The sequence below is a fragment of the Gymnodraco acuticeps genome, unplaced genomic scaffold (assembly GCF_902827175.1).
Source record: "Gymnodraco acuticeps unplaced genomic scaffold, fGymAcu1.1, whole genome shotgun sequence".
Classification (NCBI taxonomy): domain Eukaryota; kingdom Metazoa; phylum Chordata; class Actinopteri; order Perciformes; family Bathydraconidae; genus Gymnodraco; species Gymnodraco acuticeps.
In genome coordinates, this window is record NW_022990021.1 from 1,582,638 (window position 1) to 1,601,685 (window position 19,048).

A 19,048-nucleotide genomic window follows, 5' to 3' on the forward strand; every position below is an offset into this window, starting at 1 on the left:
CCTGATGTTGTAAAGCGTGTATCTGCAGCAACGGGTTGTGGCAGCTATGTTTGCAGTGAAGGACAGGTTGTTATCTAGGGTCACACCCAGATTCCTTGCAGTCTGAGTCGGGGAAACAACTGAGGTGCCGATGTTGATTGTTAGGTCAAGAGTTGGACAATCTTTTCCCGGAAGGAAGAGCAGCTCAGTCTTGTCAAGGTTGAGCTTGAGGTGATGAGCAGACATCCACTGAGAGATGTCAGCTAGACAAGCAGAGATGCGTGCGACGACCTGGGTTTCTGAGCGGGGAAAGGACAGAATTAATTGGGTGTCGTCAGCGTAGCAGTGGTATGAAAAACCATGCGGGCTAATGACTGATCCGAGTGAGTTTGTGTACAGGGAGAAGAGGAGGGGACCAAGAACAGAGCCCTGAGGGACCCCTGTAGTTAATTGACAAGGGTGGGACTCAGACCCTCTCCAAGTCACCCTGTAGGTACGGTCTTTCAGATATGAGGTGAGGAGGGAAAGTGCAGAGCCTGAAACTCCAAGTTTTTGGAGAGTGCGAAGGAGGATCTGATGATTCACCGTGTCGAATGCAGCAGACAGGTCCAACAGGATGATGACAGAGGAGAGGGATGCAGTTTTGGCAGTGTGCAGTTCCTCCGTGACAGCAATGAGAGCAGTTTCTGTGGAGTGACCTGCCTTGAAACCAAACTGGTGCGGATCCAGAAGGTTATTCTGATGGAGATAACAGGAGAGTTGTTTAAAGACAGCGCGTTCAAGTGATTTAGACAGGAACAGGAGGAGAGAGACAGGCCTGTAGTTTATAACATCAGACGGGTTGAGAGTAGGTTTCTTTAGGAGAGGGTTTACTCTTGCCTCCTTGAGACTGTTTGGAAAGTGACCAGAAGTTAGAGAAGTGTTGATGAAATGGGTGAGAAACGGTAGAATATCAGGAGCGATAGTCTGAAGGAGGTTTGAAGGGATAGGGTCCAGAGGACAGGTGGTAGGGCGGGCAGAGGTAATGAGGGTAAGAACCTCACTTGGAGAGAGAGGGGAAAAGGAGGTTAGTGTGTTGGTGGAAGGAGGGTCTGGTGACCCAGCGGTGAGTAAAGGTGAGTCAGAAAAAGAAGAGCGAATATCATCAACCTTTTTTTCAAAGTGGGTAACAAAGTCGCTTGACAGAAGTGACTACCAAAAGCCTTTTTTTTCCACATGTAAAGAAAGGGAGTGTGCGATTAAAGAGCACTAAAACTAAAACAGTAGAAACAGGTTTAGAGAAAGTGCTTCATCACAGAGTACATCAAATATAGTGAACATCATGGGTTGACAAGGTGTTAGATGATGTCCAACACTAAATCTGGTTTGATGGATTTCTCCTACCAGACATCCCAAGTGACTGGTATTTGGCTTTTTATTTGTTTTGGACTGTGCACAGACACACACCTGGGGACCTGGATTACCTGCCAATACTCTGCACAAGCTTCCACCTTCTCTCCTGAGAGAGTCTTCAGCCAGGCAGTAAAAGAGCAGACATTGGGATGCAGCTCACCCTCACAATGTCTGAGCCGTAAATGTCCTCCCTTCTCTCTCCGACTCCATCTCTCTGTCCTTACGTGACCCCTGACTGAGTGAGTGACTGGCTGCTACTGTGAATTCATTGGTGATGTAGAGAAACGTGAGACTACAGCGTGTCGTGTCCCGCTACGCCTGTCACGACCGGTAACACAATAAAAAAACAACATCACCGCAAAACAGGTGAAAGGGGCTGATAGTTAACTCACCACACTTCCTGAATGCATAATGACATCGCCCAGACCTATTAGGTTTCGCTGCTTAGTTTAATGGAAATGCATGTTGTTATGCATACCAGCTCTGAAAAGGCATGTTAGCCAAATAATGTCTCTATTAGAAATTAATATAAAGTAGTGTTTTCAGGTCCTAACACACTTCCATGATTATAAATATCTGACCACACTAGAGAGCATCTGACTGACCATCTGTGCCAAATTACATATAAACAGATTTAAATCCAATGGGATAAGAGCTTTCAGCAGCACTTCGTTGATAAAGATTTAAAAAGGGGAAATGTTATGTTGTGCTAATGAAGTGAAAATGAGGTACCGTGTGGACCACACTGCTTAAAAAAGAGAACATCAGTACGGGCAGGCCCGGTCAGAAGGCAGGGTGAATAATGTAAAAAAAAAACGATCTCTAACAAGATTTCTGCTCAGCAGGTTTGAGAATAAATGAATAATAAGGCTGCAATAAAATATGTTTGCAAAAAGACAAAATGAACCTTTCTTTGCCCTTTTCTCTCTGCCTGTTTTTCTTTCATATCTACATCACCGAAGGAAAAACATTTGATCAAAGCCTCATCTTTGGCTTCTGTTTTGCAGCCAGACCCTTACATCTCAGGGTGCGGCTGGAAACCATCAGGCCGACAAACAGATTGACATGTAAAGTCTGTCTCTGTAGCTTGGCCCACATTGATTATCGAACCAGAGCCACTCAATGAGGCCACAGTAACCGATAACAAGCACATAATCCTCCATGTAATGGCTGTCAACGATCTAAATTTACACCAGGAAGACCTTTGATGAAGTATTTGACCTCATCCATCAAACATGTTATCAGTACTAGACAGATATACCTCTGAAGTCTCCTTTCTCTAACTTCTGAAGCATTATTTTTCTATTCTATTATACTATTTTAAGCGTCTTTGGGTTCAAGAAAAGCGCTATAGAAATAAAATGTATTATTATTATTTTCAGATACGATTAAGATTTACCAATGTAGTTTTGACTAGAGCTTTTGATTTTACTCCGAAGAGACAAACTGGTTTATTGAGTCTGTGCAGGGATAACTTTCATTGCTGTCTGCTTTCCAGGGATGGATCTTTGGCAGGCTGGGGATGATAGACTAACTTTGCATAAGTGCACGGCTGTCAAACTCCCCGAAGTCTGACAACGACAACGGGAAAAACGGTTACAGCTAAAGTGATCGCAGCGGTTCCAACACAGGGCTTGATGTTGCCAAAAAGCTCTGAGCTGCATACCCTCTCCTCTTCTTCATCTCCCTTTGCTCCCCACTTCTTTAATGTAATGTCATGCTTCCATCCCAATAAGTATCCTCCTCTACCCCTTCTCTCATCTTTGCTTGAATCTTGGTCTTCATGATAAGAGTCCCTTGAACCAAAGGGGCTGTTAAAAGGCTGCCAGGAATAAAAATATATGAGGAACCATGTTAGCAATAATTTATATCCTTTAATAAAGCTATGAGTATCGACAATTTAAGTGTGCAAAGATAGCCAGCTATGAGCTACAGAATCTACTGTATTGTTTGTACTAACAGGAATTTCCAATACATCACTTTCCTTCCTTCTGTGTTTTTATGGCTAACAACTTTACTGTATCATACAATCTACACATCATCAAACGGCAGACAAAATGAGCAACTGGCTAGTAAACAGCTAGCTAGCTAAAGCCAGATATGTTCTTATTTGGGTTGCAAGATAAACTGCAAATTAATGCTAATGTTGCTCAGTGTCTAATGTTTTTAAATAGACAAATGTTGGTTAACAAGTTCACCTTAACAAATTTGGATAAGTGATGAGTCGATTTTGGCTTTTCCATCTGCTGCCTCCAAGCAGCTAAAAACCGACAGCTTAAAAAATATACTTTCATCTGATGTTTCTCCAGTTTGCATACATTTTAAGCAGTGATCATAACAGTAGTGGGCAATTTTGTCACCATTTAAGTCTTGATTTCCACTACTTCATTATGCAATTGTCAACTCAAAAAAGCCAATCTATTATAATGACTTAGAAGTAGATCTGCCACAGTCGTCGGTGTAACTGACAGTGCATGGTGTTCAAGAGATTACCTATTTGAAAAAAAAAATTCTTAATTAAAAATGAAAATCTAATTTTGATCCTTTTCAGTCTGTACTTTCACATTTGAAAAAACTCTAGCTAACAATGATTAGCAGAACTACAGCATATAATATAAGGGTGTCCACTTTACCCTGTGGACCCTTGTTGGCCCCTGAAAAGCCCTGGGAAGCCATTTTGGCATCAAACCCAACAAGTATGTTTTAAATTACTAATAACAAAAAAAGAATGTCTAAAACTTTTTGATTAGCAGATGTAAGTGTGTACTGCAGTGGTGGAGGTTAGCTCTACATCACATTTCCCATAAAGCCGGGGATGTGGGTGTCCTCTACCTGACAGCCTGTCTGCAGCAGATAAACACATGTCACACCTCACTCTCTGCCAATAAAGGTGATGGCCGACTTGCCGCTAGCCAGACTGCCCTTTAAAATGAGATGACATGGTCTGAGAGTGCCGAAACGGAATGACTCAGCTACAGGAGCTTTTCTAAAGTGAGTCAAGCAACATTTCATTATTTCTCTAAAAAGGTTAAATGACTAATTTTTAAGATTTTGTTCATTCGAGTGCGGCATTAATATGAATTCATTTAAAATTGCAATTCCAGGATAAAACCACTTTTAAAAACCCCAGATTGGGACCGTAAGAGATAATAGCCTCCTTGTTGAATACAACCCTGCCCCTTATATTATTTAAATATAAATTAAATCAATTAGAATATTTGTAAATCTTTTCAGCACACAATGAATGTGTTGTGGAGAGAAAAATGGACTACATTTTCAGCATCACCACCAGCTAGAGGGAGAAATATACAGAGAGTAAAGAATTCATCATTAAAACAATTTGTAAAATCAGGCTGCAACTGTCTTGTGAATTTGAACAGTGCAACTTACATATCTATTTATGATGTAGGATGTATGAGTCATATAGTATACTTCAAACAGTTAGCAACATCCATGGGACATCCCATCCAATCACATCTCACCGTTCAACCTGTTCCCCGCTGTGATTGGTGAAGCAGAAGGTATTTTTAGTTCCAGATATTCAATAAAAGCAGACACTTCTACAGAGGTTTTAAATTGAGACAAACAGACAAGCCAACACCACAGCAAAATAGCATGACACAGCAGCAGCACTGCAACGCCAAGGGTGCTGTCAGACACCATCTATCCTCCACACCCCCAGCGGGCATTACGGTTAACACAAGGCCTCCCTGAACACACCTTACACTCTTATACTGAACAGGAGAATTGTTACACACAAATCCAGCATTGCTTTATCACATCAACACAGGCTTCGATGCACCGAGTGTAAACTTTGAGCCCAGTGAGAGTACAAGCACTATTAGTGCACTGCAGCACGACTGCTGCGACATTAAATTGGGAAGGACCATTTGTCAAAGCGCTCCCCAGCAGAAATCCCCTCTGTGAAGCTGTTTCTGAGGGGAGGAGACGTCTTAAGCCTCGTCCACAGGAAACAGTGACTCATACATCGATAAAGGTTAACTTTGCTGCCCTCACTTCCAGACGAACTCTGATAAAATAGGATACAAACATAGGAAAGAAGTTGCATGTCTTAATGATTCATGACATCTAATGAAATATCATCTATGAACATCAAACAATTTAATTTGCCTTGAGGGTGAGGGATTACAAATGGAGTGGTGTAAAATGGCAAAGCAAGAGGTTGTACTGCCTGGATGTGAACCCAGCCATTATTTTCTAGGTTGTACTCTTTGCAAAGTAAGACACTCTGGGTTGCTACAAACATAAAGGGATGTAATACCATAAACAAGCTTAATCCCTTCAAATCAGCATAACAGATTTAACAGGGCGGGACATTGTGCTTATTTCAACATGCTCCGGGGTAGTTGTGTCATAGCAGTTTGATGTCTGACAGGATACAAGTTATCATTATAACTAAAGATGCTGTAATGTATTAAACTATATCAATAGAAGAGTGAATCGTACCTTTCAGACCCCTGTTGGATAATAGGATAAATCAGAGGGTTTACCAGATTCACTTTGAAATATCTAATATAAATTAGATATTAAGTACAAAAAAGATAATAAGTTTTGATTTCTTTTTTTTCAAACATGTTGAATCCAAGGTCAAGAACAAATTTGCTTGAATACTGTATAGTTTAACCTCTTCAGACTTTTCAAAAGATTGCCCATGATTCTTGATAGCCTATAAATGGATTCAAACTTTGACAAGTGAACTAAATATATTTTGATGTTCTTTAAAAAAGGGAAATTACCCCTAAATATGTCCTATGCATTCAAGCCTCAAACAGCAAAAGGAAACTAAAGAAACTGTAAAGGAAATAACTTCCATATTGAATCCTTTTGTTCCAGAACAATACTGTAATATGTATTTCAAGAAGTAAGACCACCCATTGTGACAGTAGGCAGTGGAATTCACCCTTTCCTGTTGAGATACAATCCGAAACTCTTCGTCATACAGTATCTATGACCTAAACAAGAAACTATGTCCGGAGTATGACAGGAAACAAGGCCCTTAGGTGAGGTAGACACAGCAATCCTGTGCTGTTCACAATAGTTTGCAATGCGCAGGAGGAAAATCCTATTGTTTCCAATGTCTCTCTACACTTCCTGTCTTAGTTCACGGGATGAGAACATACTTTATGCAGAAACAGTGAAGCACAAACCTCAGTAGGTCCAGGAAGTTCTTCACTCTACACGCACATTCCTAATTTTACCCCTTGACACAGCCCCTTGTCTGGTGACAATGGCAGGAACAGAACAAAAAAAATGGAGCACTAGAGAAGGATGTTTTTGGAGGGAGGGGGGTGTATTGTACCTCATTTCCTTAAACGGTGCTGCCGAGATCGCTCAGAGCCAGCTGGGACGAGTGAACAAGAGAGCAACATCCGTAAAGAACGTCCGAAGTCCAGAGATTTCCCACCGGGCGATAACCACGTGTCCGGAGACGGAGTGAGAGATGTTGTATTGTTCTCTTCTCTCCTCACCCCCCCTCTCTCTTATCCACCCCCCACTATTAGTGAGACAGATTAACTCCAAGAGCAGCAAGTCCTGAGAGTGCGTCTGGCTTGCTGTATACGGACACACATGCACATCCCATCAATTACGCCTTCTCCATGTGATTCAGGCTGACGGATGAGGCAGAAGCACCCTATAACAACACAACAAGGAAAATTGTCCTAACACTGGAGAATTTACTCATGGATGAGCTGTCCAGTAGCTCATCTACCAAAAAGAGAAAGAGCCTAATAAGCCAATTACACAACTAAAATGCATATGGTGTAACACACAACAATGCATGCAAGTGTGTGATTGGCAGACTCCGGAGGTGGCTCATATTTAGAGTGATGGAGCCTGGAGTCTTCCGTTCGGACAGTCGTGACCTTTCTTCTACAGTCACCACAGGAGAGTGCAATGATTAAAGAAATGGTATTTGGTTTGAGCTGAAAGTGTAGAACTTGATGGAAAGGGAGCAGTGTAATGACTCGAGCCGCTAACCCCTCTGGCTCTGGACTGATGTTTACCTGGAGATGACGGGAGATATGGCGGCGTGGGGACCCGACAGGGTTGACATTTTAAAGTGAGACCCCACTGAGACCTGTCAAGTGGGAGTCTCGTTACAGTGGAGGTGGGGAAGAGTTGTGACAAATCACTTGGATGATTATATTGATGCATTCAGCACCCTGGGGAGGCATTATTGTTATCCGAAAAGCCACAAAGGAGATACTAGTATAGGGAGAATATGAACAATCTTGTGTTTTTATAAACTGGAATGACAAGGTTTGAAGCTAAATAGCAATACTTGTGAAGAAAGAGTTGCAAGGTCTTTGAAGTATACACAAGACTAAGAAAGAAAGACTTAATTAAAAATGTTTTAGCAATTAGACCTGATTGCACAAATTACATTTGCATTGTAACTTTCTTTGGGTCTTGTGATGTCTATAGAAAAAAAACATGCACAGTATTAGCTTAGCTTATTATGGCTTTGAAAGAGTTTGAAATGTTAGCTTACCTCTTCAACTGCCCTAAGTGTGGCTGGGTACAATTTGCCAGTGACAGTGCTAACTTGCCATTAAGCAGGTATAATGCCTACGTTTAGCTATCCTAACACTCTACCTAGCAGTGGGTTAGCATTCTATACGTACAAGCTATGCCGATAGTGTGCGGTAAAAAATTATCCGAAATAAAAAATGATTGATTAATATCAAAGGACTGTGCTTCATGTTTACTTTTCTACCACCTTGAAAAACAATCGTAGTTCAAAAGACATTGATTAATCATCAGTCGTTGCCAATAACTGAAACCTTCAATGAGGAACAGCAGTCAATATCTTGTCGAAAAATAATCCTTGTCTGTGAAACTGGGACACGCAGTTGATAATTGCTGTCCTCCTGCTGCAGCGCCGGGCTGAACAGCCGTGAACAAAACAAACCAATTATTCTGAATCAGTTTTCAAATCTTCCTGTGATGGGGCTACATTTAGCAACCTCTCTTTCCCAACTCTAACACGGCTGAACGGGAGCATACAAGAGGAATACAAGAGGATTCATGTTGAGTAACTGCTCAATGGGGGTTAATTGCGTTGAGTTTTGGTGTTACATTGAGCAAGTCTGATGCAAGAGGATCAGGATAGACTAACTTTAAAACCTGTGTATATTAAATAACACCAACGCTAGGTGTGTTGAAGTTTGAAGAGTGAGATGCTCACATAAGGAGCTATAGCGTGGAATACTTTGAAACATGCAACATCATTCAAAGATCTCTCACAGATCAGAGAAATAATGAAGCAATCAGTGCAAGCACTCAGCACGCTAATGACTGAAGTTAGCCTGGGCCGCTCACCAGCAGCATCTCAGAGTGTGTGTCAGTTTTTAAAATGCATTCCAGGCGAAAAAAATTCTCACCAGCAGACGTTTAATTACCACAGGATGGAGAGCTTTGGTTTGCCCGCGCCATCACTCACGGTTGAATTAATGAATAGGTAAACAGCAGAGGAACAAGCCAGGCTCAGCATGGTGTGGATGAGATCTGTGACACCACACATAGGCCTACTCTCACACACAGTCAGCAGTGTTTAATATTATGGATGAAGTGGTGGTTCAATTCTATAGGGTGGACGGGAGGGGAGAGCGTGTGGGTGATTTGTTTGGTAACTTCAGTCTATAATTAAGTGATAAACCACACGTGATACACGCCCAAATATTCAGACATCAATCAGGTAAAAATAATGAACAACATGAAGAGGATGATTACTGTATTTCATCAGAATGGTCCATGGACTTATCGGTCTCACTAACTGGGACGGATGGGTGAAAAAGTGAAGAAAAAACTAACAAAAAGTGTCAGTGTGAAAATACGTAACTAGTTACATTTACGTAGCTGGTATTAGCAAATATTGAGCATTTGGCAATTATTTTTATCACTTCAGCACTGGATTAAAATGTCTATTGATTAAACTTGCATGCTGCCAACTCTTTCTTTGCATTTAGCTTTAGGATGGAGAGACAAGCTTCCTCACTGAAGTCTGGATATGAAACCTCCATGGAGTTACAAAGACATAAAACCAACCCTGTGAAAAAAAACAGACAAAATTAATGTCAATGGCATTCCAGTGGCCTGTTTACGGCTATCGTAGTTAAATGTCAAACGCTTGGCCCCGCAGGGAGACAGAACCGGCGGGGAGAGAGTGTGCAGGTGTCGCTCCCTCCATCATTTTTGCTGCCTTTCTCTTCTGTGTGATGTTGGGAATGGGACAATACATTGGGGATGAGCAGCAAGATCTATTATTAGTGGAAGAGTGAAGAATGGAGTGAATGCCCAGGGGAAAGCAGAGGAGCGGGCCTAACCTCACTGACATTATTTTAAGAGTTGCTGTTGTGACAGTTTCTGCAACTGATGACTTCTGTACCGCAGACAGCAAATTGTTTGCGTTAGTATGTGTGTGTCACTGTTAAGGGAAGCATTCCAGTGGTTTCACATATTGTATTTCATTTTCTCGAATCACTTATACATCGGAGCCTGCCATTTTGCAAACCATTCAACTAAAACATTGGATGTATTTTGTCTTTGTTAAGGCATTTATTTTTGATTAAATCAATTAAATCAAATGTGCTTACATTTTCCTTTCCAATGGTGAAATCCATCAAAACCAAGTCTGCATGAATACAAAATAATAAAATAAATACAATATTATTGTTGCCTGCGGCCCAATGTGCTGTAGTTGTTTTTCCCACTGTGTGTACATTTTGAATATATATTTAGTGAAATAAACCATGCAAGCTCAATTTTAAAAGGCTAATTATCCAGATTTCAACTCATGGTCCCAGGTTAGTTGAAAATGGGCTTGTGTGTTCCATACAGTATAGAAGATTAAATGCTTATTCATTAAAATAACTGAAACTAAATGCCGGATGTAGAACCTGTTGACAGATAATAATGATTATAAAGCTTTAAAAACTGCTGGTTTATGTAATGAACTAACCGAAGCTTAAAAAAAGACGAGCTGTCCAATCAATTAGACATTTCACCCTGCCTCCAATCTTTATGCCAAGCTAGGCTAAATGCCTCCTTTCTCTAGCTCAGTGACTAACATAGAGACACAAAAATACAATGCTCCCCTAACTCTCACCAAGAAAGCAAATAAACACAATCATATATAGAATTCCCCAGCAGCAGATGCACAAACTCTCATCACAGTGTTGAAAAGCAGAGGAAAATCATAACTATCATGTTTGACATCTTGTATACCACAGCAAGCTGCAGTGTTTTTACAGCACAAAGAGCCTGCACGTCTAACAGTGTGTCCAATTTATTTGCAGCTTCTGACAAACCCAAAACGTCAAGTCATCTCCTCTCCCTAAAGGATCCTCTCCTCTTCAGTGAGAGAGAAAGGTGGAGTCATTCCAGCAGCTTCAGCAGCAGCTTGATTGGGCTATCGCTGCATGTCATTTACAGCAGTGCCATTCTCAATACATATGGGATAACCTGGGTGTGAAAATGTACCTTGTGGATTAGTGGATCAGGGGCAGTACCATGTGAGAGTAACTGTGAAGGTACAAAGAGGAAATATACATGAAATATTTCCAAGTGTCTTGTTTGACATAAAGCCAGATGTCTGCCCAGTGGCTGTCCACTCAGATTTTGTTGTTGCCATGTTGCTCCTTTCTGCTGCCAATACTGCACTGGTTCCAGCATCAACGACCTCCCTACACGATAATGCCACCGTCTCCATGGTAATTCAGCTTCCACAAACCGCCATCCGTGCCACCACAAACAAATTCACACAAAAACACACCAGGCGAAATCCCACTGTGTCAATTCGCAATTTTGTGTGTGGAAATTAATTAATATGGAGCGGGTTACACATTAAAATGTGTAACCCGGCACGCTCCATATTATTCAGTATTAATGCCGTCGCAGATTACTAGACAGCTTTCCAGGCCCCCCAGGGCCACGAAACTCTTAGACTGGAAAGAGACAGAGGAGGAGAATAGAAGCAATACCATATAAATGTCTCTCTAATTAGGGGTGACAAGCGCTGATAGTTTCATATTTTAAGAGTTCTCCCAGGGGTGGTTTGAGCAATGATTACAATGAAATGTCAGCTCCCATGACTTCTTTGACAAGAAATACATCAGTAACCCCTTTCTGGCTTACATGCTAGCAACATGTGAAGAGCACTCTACATATCGCAGTCTGACGAATCGTCCTCCTACTTCCATTTACTTTTACCTCATGTGACCTGTAAGAGATATTGGCTCTCACCTTGCCAAGCGCTGTAGATGAGGAACATCAGCCCCGCTGCTCTTCAGCCTATCAATCAGGCTCTCCAGCAGCCATGAAATTAGCCATATGCGGCATGGGCAGAGCACAGACAGAAAACAATGTGTTTTATATTCTCAAGAGCTCCAGTTTTCCTTTCCTGGCATTCAGACTGCCTCAACTTGGACTCAAACAGCGTGAAAAATACTATAGTAAGTCACAAAATCAAATGCTGCCTTGGCAAGATGACAAATGCAGATTATTTGGGGGATGGAAATGCTTTGATTTAGGTTGCAGGGTAAAGAAGAGATGATTCAACATTTCAGACAAGATGACCTCAATCCTACAGAACAATTAGCTGCTGACAGTGACATACAGTAGAGCGCAATAATAAACTCTACAAAGGGGAGGGGTCTCCACAGTCCCCAGCATATGGTGGCTTTTTAATTAATCTGCCATCAGAAGAGTCTGGACAGCAGACAAGGTTTTATTTTAACTGAATGTTTTCTCAAAATCTTGCATTCACAATCAACTGCGAATACAATAAGCTGATCCAAAAGGTTTGTGAAGTATTCACAAATCATAAAGGACTTCAGGAGAAATTTAGCACTAAAAGAACACATATCCAGATTGAAGAAGTTGCCAAGGAAACCAGAGACTAGAAGCGCTCTCTTTTTTTAACTTGATAGAGTAGCACTTTTCTGGGTGAGAGGCTTGCTTTCCGGGGTCACAACCTGTCCTCCATTAGAGGCTCTGAGTAATCCCAATAGGTGAGCCCAGCCTCAGACCCCTTAATCATTGGGTTGACACCTGCTTTTGTCCTCCTCCATCACATGACCCAACCCCCCTCCTACTCCACCCCCCAGGCTGGGTTTGCGAGTTTAACGTGTCACCCCCCTGTACCTCCTCTCCTCCCACCAAGCCTTTTCATAATCCTATTAGACCCAGTCATCTGCGCTGCATTAAAAAAAGGTGATGATTGATCTGAAAACACAAACCCTCTGTGTCCTGAGTTTGCCAAAAGGAGTCTCTTTTCACATGTAGATGTTAAAAAACATATAACACAAAACGAAAATATGAAACATGTTTTGTCCTTGTTTAGGACTTTTTGTTTTCTAAAAATGTTGTATGGCAACACAATTGGATTAAAATGGCTATTGGGTGTAAACAACACAAACAAACTCTTTAAACTGATCAGAGAAATAAAAGTGTTGTTTTTGAGGTCTTACCTGTGAGAAAAAAGCTAAAAATCACTTTGCAGATTGAGGAGATGAAATACTTAATGAATAGAATATGTCCTCTAGCTTCCCTATACATTTATGATCTTGTGTGTGAGCTATGTACCACTTTAAACACTAAGAAATCTACATGGAATTATTATACAGCACTGAGGGTTCATCCTATTAGTTGACATAGGCCGGTCAAATATTTCTAATTCTAATACTTCTGAACAAAGCTTTATTATAGTCCATACTCAAGTGAGGCAAGTCCACTGCCATGCTTGCGGCTTCGTGATGCAGTTTTTAGTCACAGCGTTGCTTTAGGCTAAATGCTAACGTCAGCATGCTTACATGCTAAAAATAACAAGACTAACATACTGATCATGAGCCGACATGCCATGTTTACTATCGTAGCTCAGTTTATAAGCATGCTAACATTTTACTTATTAGTTAAAAGTACAGTTGAGGCTGTTGACATTTTGAAGGTATTTAGGAATAAAACTAAGTATTGGCCAAATTAAACAATGATAGTGCTAGATGAAAACACATGTGATCACTTAAGTTAAAATGAATCCTGTGGGAAACAGAAATGTCTCTATTGAATACCATATAAATGTTTGGGATCGTGGTTGATCAATTTCACTCACCAATGTGAACCTCATGGTGTTGATGGCTCTAGGTGAAATGTCCACCTGTATCATCTGGGCACCATGACAATCTGTAGAACATTTTGGAACAATCCCCTTCTTTCCTACTCGGAGACAAAATAATCTTTGTATATGTTAACTCTCTGTGGATCTGATGCACATGTTAAACAGCCTATTGTATTAGATTGATCAAATACTCCTAAAAACCTCTAAAGAAACACAGAAAAATCGGCTTACATAACACATTAGCAGCATCTATTTCCTGAGGAGGAACTTGTTGGGTCTTTTCGCCCCTTGGGTCCCTCTTGGCACAGAGGGTGACCATCAGTGGGTGGAGTTGCAGATTGGAGTGGCATGGTTGCAGCTCAGGAATGTGAGGAATTCCCCTTGTAAACACCTCATGCTCCGATGGTCGCCATACTCTTATCTCTGCGTGCCCATCGCCCCCTTTATCATCATAATGGTAAGTCATACATCACCAGCTAACTGCTTTTATTTTGCTCGGTCAGGGCAGGTGTGATTGCTGCTACTTAAGTCTTTTGTTTACCTGAGGCCCCACATAGTAAAGCCTTTTATTAACTGATACCCCCAATGGGCAAACAGAGCCAGCTTTAAAACCCACTGTATACAGTATAACGGCTTTCAAGTGTTAAGACTTTGAAAGAAGCATGACCAACCCAGGCTCCCTATGGTCCTATGGGAACACTCTTTAGTTGATACGATCATAAGTGTCTGAGGGGGGGGAATTTATTTTTCTTCCTAGATGAAAAGAGAGGCTTTCGCTTGCTTTTCATCGTGGCACCTCCCCCCGTGGTTCCTGTATACGAGCACCACTCTCAGCTTAAATGAAAGTAATTTCAAAAGCAGCTGAGGGCCTTCGTTAATACTGCGCGGTATTAAGAAAACACAGGAAAAGAAACGGCGCAGGCTGGCTTTTTCCTCCCTTTGCTTCGGTGAAATCCTGTTTTGGCCACTTGCTGTTTTTTAAAGCCGGAAAAAGGTGCAAAGTCCATCCTGAGCACATAATATGCAGCAGGAGGGGGCCATGGGGGCTACATTCCACCTCATGGTGTACCATTCTCTACCAGTCATGAGGGACGCCTACTTACAAGCATGAAACCCACTCTCACTGCCATGGCCACATTGCCTAACAGATTGGACCAAGAGTCAGAAACCAGATTTTCCCTTTTCCTGGAACTTCCCTGATTCGTTTGTTAAAGGGAAGTCTGTCCGTATGTGAAAGCTGATAATTTCCGGTGTTTTCCATTGTTAAATGTAGGCTTTTCCTGCCATTGGCGATAAGAAAACAGCTGTGAAGATCCCCCAAAAATTATTCCAAATGTTGACGGAAAATATCGTCCCAAATGGGAAGGTGTTGAAATGAGTAACACACACTTTGGCCTCCATAGCACAGTACATCAATAACAACTGGAAATATTTGAGTTAATAAACAAATGACTTAATCTCTAAAATGTAAATTAATTTGGAAACATACTCATCACATATTCACGAAGCAGATCAACATAAAAACAACGTGAATATATTCATTTATATATATATGCAAATCCTTCTAATTTAGAAGATGAATCCAAAACATATTTTGTGTTTCATACTAGGGATGTGACTCACTTTTAGTCAAGACTGAATAATGTCAGAAAGTATTACATGGATTTCATGAAATGTTGTACAGACATTCATGGTCCCTAGAGGATGAACCCTAATTTGGATTCATCCTCTAATCTTCTGACTTCCTTCCTCTTGTGCCACCATTAGGTTCATATTTGTGATTTTAAGAAAATGTCTTGTCAATAGTGAGATTTAGTAAAGCCATTCATGCTCCCCAGTGGATGAATTCCTACACTTTTGGTGATCCCATAACTTGCCCTCTAACACAAGACTAGCTTCAGCCGTATTTTCTGTGCTAATTAGCAAATGTTAGCATTATTAACTTCAGCCTCACAGCCCCTGCCATGACTGTAATCCTAGTTACTTGAACAATGATTGAAAGACAAATCAGTTAAAAGAAAGTTCGTCATTCATTTTCTGACAATCAAATAATAGATTACATGTTCAAACACTTGATTTGGGACAATATTTACTGTTAAAAAACACTTGACTTAACGTCAAACTATATCAAACCATTCTAAATTCTATGAGTCAAAAGATGCTAAAAACAAAAAAGGTTTTGGAACCAATTAATGTTCTTTATAAAGCATTGTATTATCAACTGCAGGCTATTTGTAAAAAGGATATATTCAAAACATTTTCGACAGTTTGCAGTATTGACATCTGTCCAGATATATATATAACCACTGTTTACAAAAATATATCCTCATCACTGTGAAGTGCTTTGCTCATACAGTATGTTCCCTAATACTCATTCATGGTATCACAGCATGTCAGCTTGCCCTGAGGAAGCTGTCAGCTACAGATGTCAATACCCCTGAAAAACCCTCTCCCTCCCCCACCAATGCACACACATGGCACTGGAGGATTGTCCCCCAGAACAAAGGGCTGGGGGGTTTCTGTGGACAACAGACAACCAAACATTCCTGGCACAATGGAGAGAGTGGCCGGCAGGTTCAATTAGAACACACTTTACCCTATGTCCTATACATCCACTGTGCTTGAAAACAAAGCTGGAGCTTCACACTCGAATGGGGTATTTGGTGATGCCCGCTTGTTTGTGGTGGTCTTGTGTTTTAAGAGAGTTTCTCCTATTATCTGCATTGTTGCTGCCATGTTGCCTGAGAAATAAACCACTTGAAGGGCACTCAGGGCTGAGCTCATCAAGTTGCAAGATTGATAGCTCTCCCAAAACTTGTTTTTAGAAGTAAACTAGCTTACTTCTGCTGCAAATAAACTTGGACAACAGCCAGCCACTGCAGGGCATCTTAATCATAAATCTTTCCAAGAGCCACTCAAAGTCTTAAGGAAACACTTCAGAGAACATCTTCTTAACTCACCATGATACTTCTGTTTTAAGGATTGCCAGAGACAATTTGAATCCCACACAAAACGTTAATCTGCCAAACAAACATTTGAGTTAATCCAATGTTTTTCCTAGTAGAAATGGGATAACCAAGAGAGCTTCCAGAGAACTGACCAGCATCAGGTCAACTTCTATATCATGCAATACATTAAATGCTTCTCTAAACCAATGGGAAACCATACATTGGGATATGTTGCAGTGACAGTTGGATGCAGCACTGAAAGTGATTTGCTGCTCATGTCTGACAGACTCTGCCGCTCATAACTGCCTAGAAACATTCATCCAGGATTTCAACAAATCAGATGCTCAACAAAATCAATACACAGAGGGAGCCTATTGCAAGAGCCGTCAGTAAAACACAGTACAGGTAGGACACATAGAGGGTGAGCTGTCTGAACACAGAGAAATAAACGGATGTACTTACCTATTATACACAAGGTGCGCCGTAACGTCGGGTACTTGGCGTATCCGAGAGAAATGAAGCCCCAAAGCCGTTGTGTCACACTTCACACCATCCGGGCGCACATGTTGCCAGTCCCCCAACGAGAAATGTCACAATCATGAGCCGCAACAAGAAGCCAAGTGACTGCAGTAGGGACCGTGTCGCCGCACAGCGTGTCCACTCGCTGGATCAGATGCGTAGGGCGCCACCCTTTGCCGGACCTCCGGGACTCTTCGCCCACTTTTTCCTCCGTCAGCCTTGACGTTGTAAATAACGGGACATGGAGCAAACTCTCCGCCTGTAGGCAGCGTGATCCGCGCGGCCACTGCTGATGATCGCTGGGTAAATGCGTGGTGCGCAATTAAAGAGGCGCGCAGGACGCTGGCGGTGCCACCCACCAAAGGAGGGTTTCGTGTGTACGGACAGGGAATTTTAATGAGGACTGCTGCAGAGTTTCCCTCCCTGCTCAGAGTATTGCTCTCCCAGTGCTGGAATCAAACTGTCCCGATACAAAAACCCTAAAGTTACCTTACAGGAGAGGAGGCCATGTGACGAAGTGAAGCGTCAATGCAACTCTTGGCCACCTGCCAGTCAGTAAAGTGGGAGATTAGCCCTGTGGACACCTGTTGACGAACACAGATCAGATGCACTGACTGAATGTCTAACTGTAATAATAAATATTGTTCTATTTGATATTTACAAACCTAGCTGCTCTCAGGGCTGCAGATCCAGTAGGATCACATTCAAGATGCGGGACACCACAATTCTGTGAAATAGTTAATTGATTAATTAGAAACCCTTTAGGTCACTGACTTAGTAAAACTCTTTCTACAGCTTCTCTTTGTATTTAAAAAAAAAAAAAAAAAGAAGATTATTTTTAATACAGTTTGGGTTGAATCTAAAAAAAAAACACAATACTAAAAAGGTACTGGAATAAAGATAATTTCATCAGATCATAGATTGTTCCTCTCTGCTCTACACATCCTCTGAGTCATGAACTGGAATGATTAGAGTAGGAGAAACAATACAATATGCATTAATCATCATATTTCAGATAATGTGTCCTGCGTGCTACAATGGTTTGTTGTTTTCATGGGTTGGGTTTAATCTTTATTTTCAATTTGACAATTACAATTTCTAAACTGTTTGTTTTGAGTAATACTAAAATAGACTCACATTAGACCATGACATAAGATTGTTGATCAGTTTAGTGTAGTGATACAGCCCAGTGGATCTCAAACTCAGGAGAGGAACCTACTGAAGGGGTCACAAGAAGACAAACGAGGTAATGTGAAAACCACCAATAGATGCCAAATGAGTCATGTGACCATGTACCCAGAGCAAACATTGTCCATGAGGCTAAAAGGTTAGGACACCACTGCTCTAACTGAATACCTGACAGTACTGATGGTGGTGAAAAGTGGACCTCTGCATGTTCTTTCCGTGTTAATCTTTACAAGTGACCTTAAGCTGCCCCTTCCTTTTTTGGAAGCCCTCGGAGCCATCAGCCTGAGTCATGTTCCTCTGTCAGTCCAGCTCTTGCTCCTTTAATCCCATTCATTACCTCTCAAACAGCAGTTCAACAATGAGTAGTCAGCTGCTGCATCTATTATGAGGTTAAACCACTTACCGTCCATATGGGAGGGAACAAGGGCATCTAACCTCAGCTGACACCCTGGTATGAAACAGCATTTTGCTTCACCAGACCTAAATCAACACAGGGTAAACAAAATCTGGTGTTTACTGCAGGGGGAGATCAACAGCATGATAGCAGGGGCCACATAATCACATGGGTTGGGAAGAATACAGCCATTGTTTTAAGTTTGAGTGTTAGAATTGCTTTTATCAGCCAAGGGAGGCCTAATTAACTTCTTGCTACTAAGTGAAGAGAAGAATAGACACTGTTGGATGTTGTCGATTGGTATAACATTGTCTATTTGGACGCAAAAAGTAGGTTTGATTGTTAAAAAAACAATGAAAACAAGCGTCTTTGTATTTACAAACTTGCCTTCTCATTCCATCGCTTTTAAAATCGCTTGTAACAGAGAGAGTACTACAGTGAATATGTACTGCCCTCCACAGGCCACAGACTATCATTGCACCCAATTACAAA

At 41.4% G+C, this 19,048-nt stretch overlaps 1 protein-coding gene across 1 annotated transcript in view; it reads right to left on the reverse strand.

Annotated features, from left to right (window-relative positions):
* Window positions 1-18,905, reverse strand: part of tmem108 (transmembrane protein 108) — a 46,464-nt gene extending 27,559 nt beyond the window's left edge. Inside the window, exons 1-3 of the mRNA XM_034213922.1 lie at window positions 18,112-18,905; window positions 17,640-17,701; window positions 16,918-17,558 (exon numbers count right to left, since the gene is read on the reverse strand). The gene's annotated coding sequence lies outside the window, so the exon portion shown is untranslated. The remainder of the gene's footprint in view (window positions 1-16,917; window positions 17,559-17,639; window positions 17,702-18,111) is intronic.
* Between the last annotated feature and the right edge of the window lie 143 nt (window positions 18,906-19,048).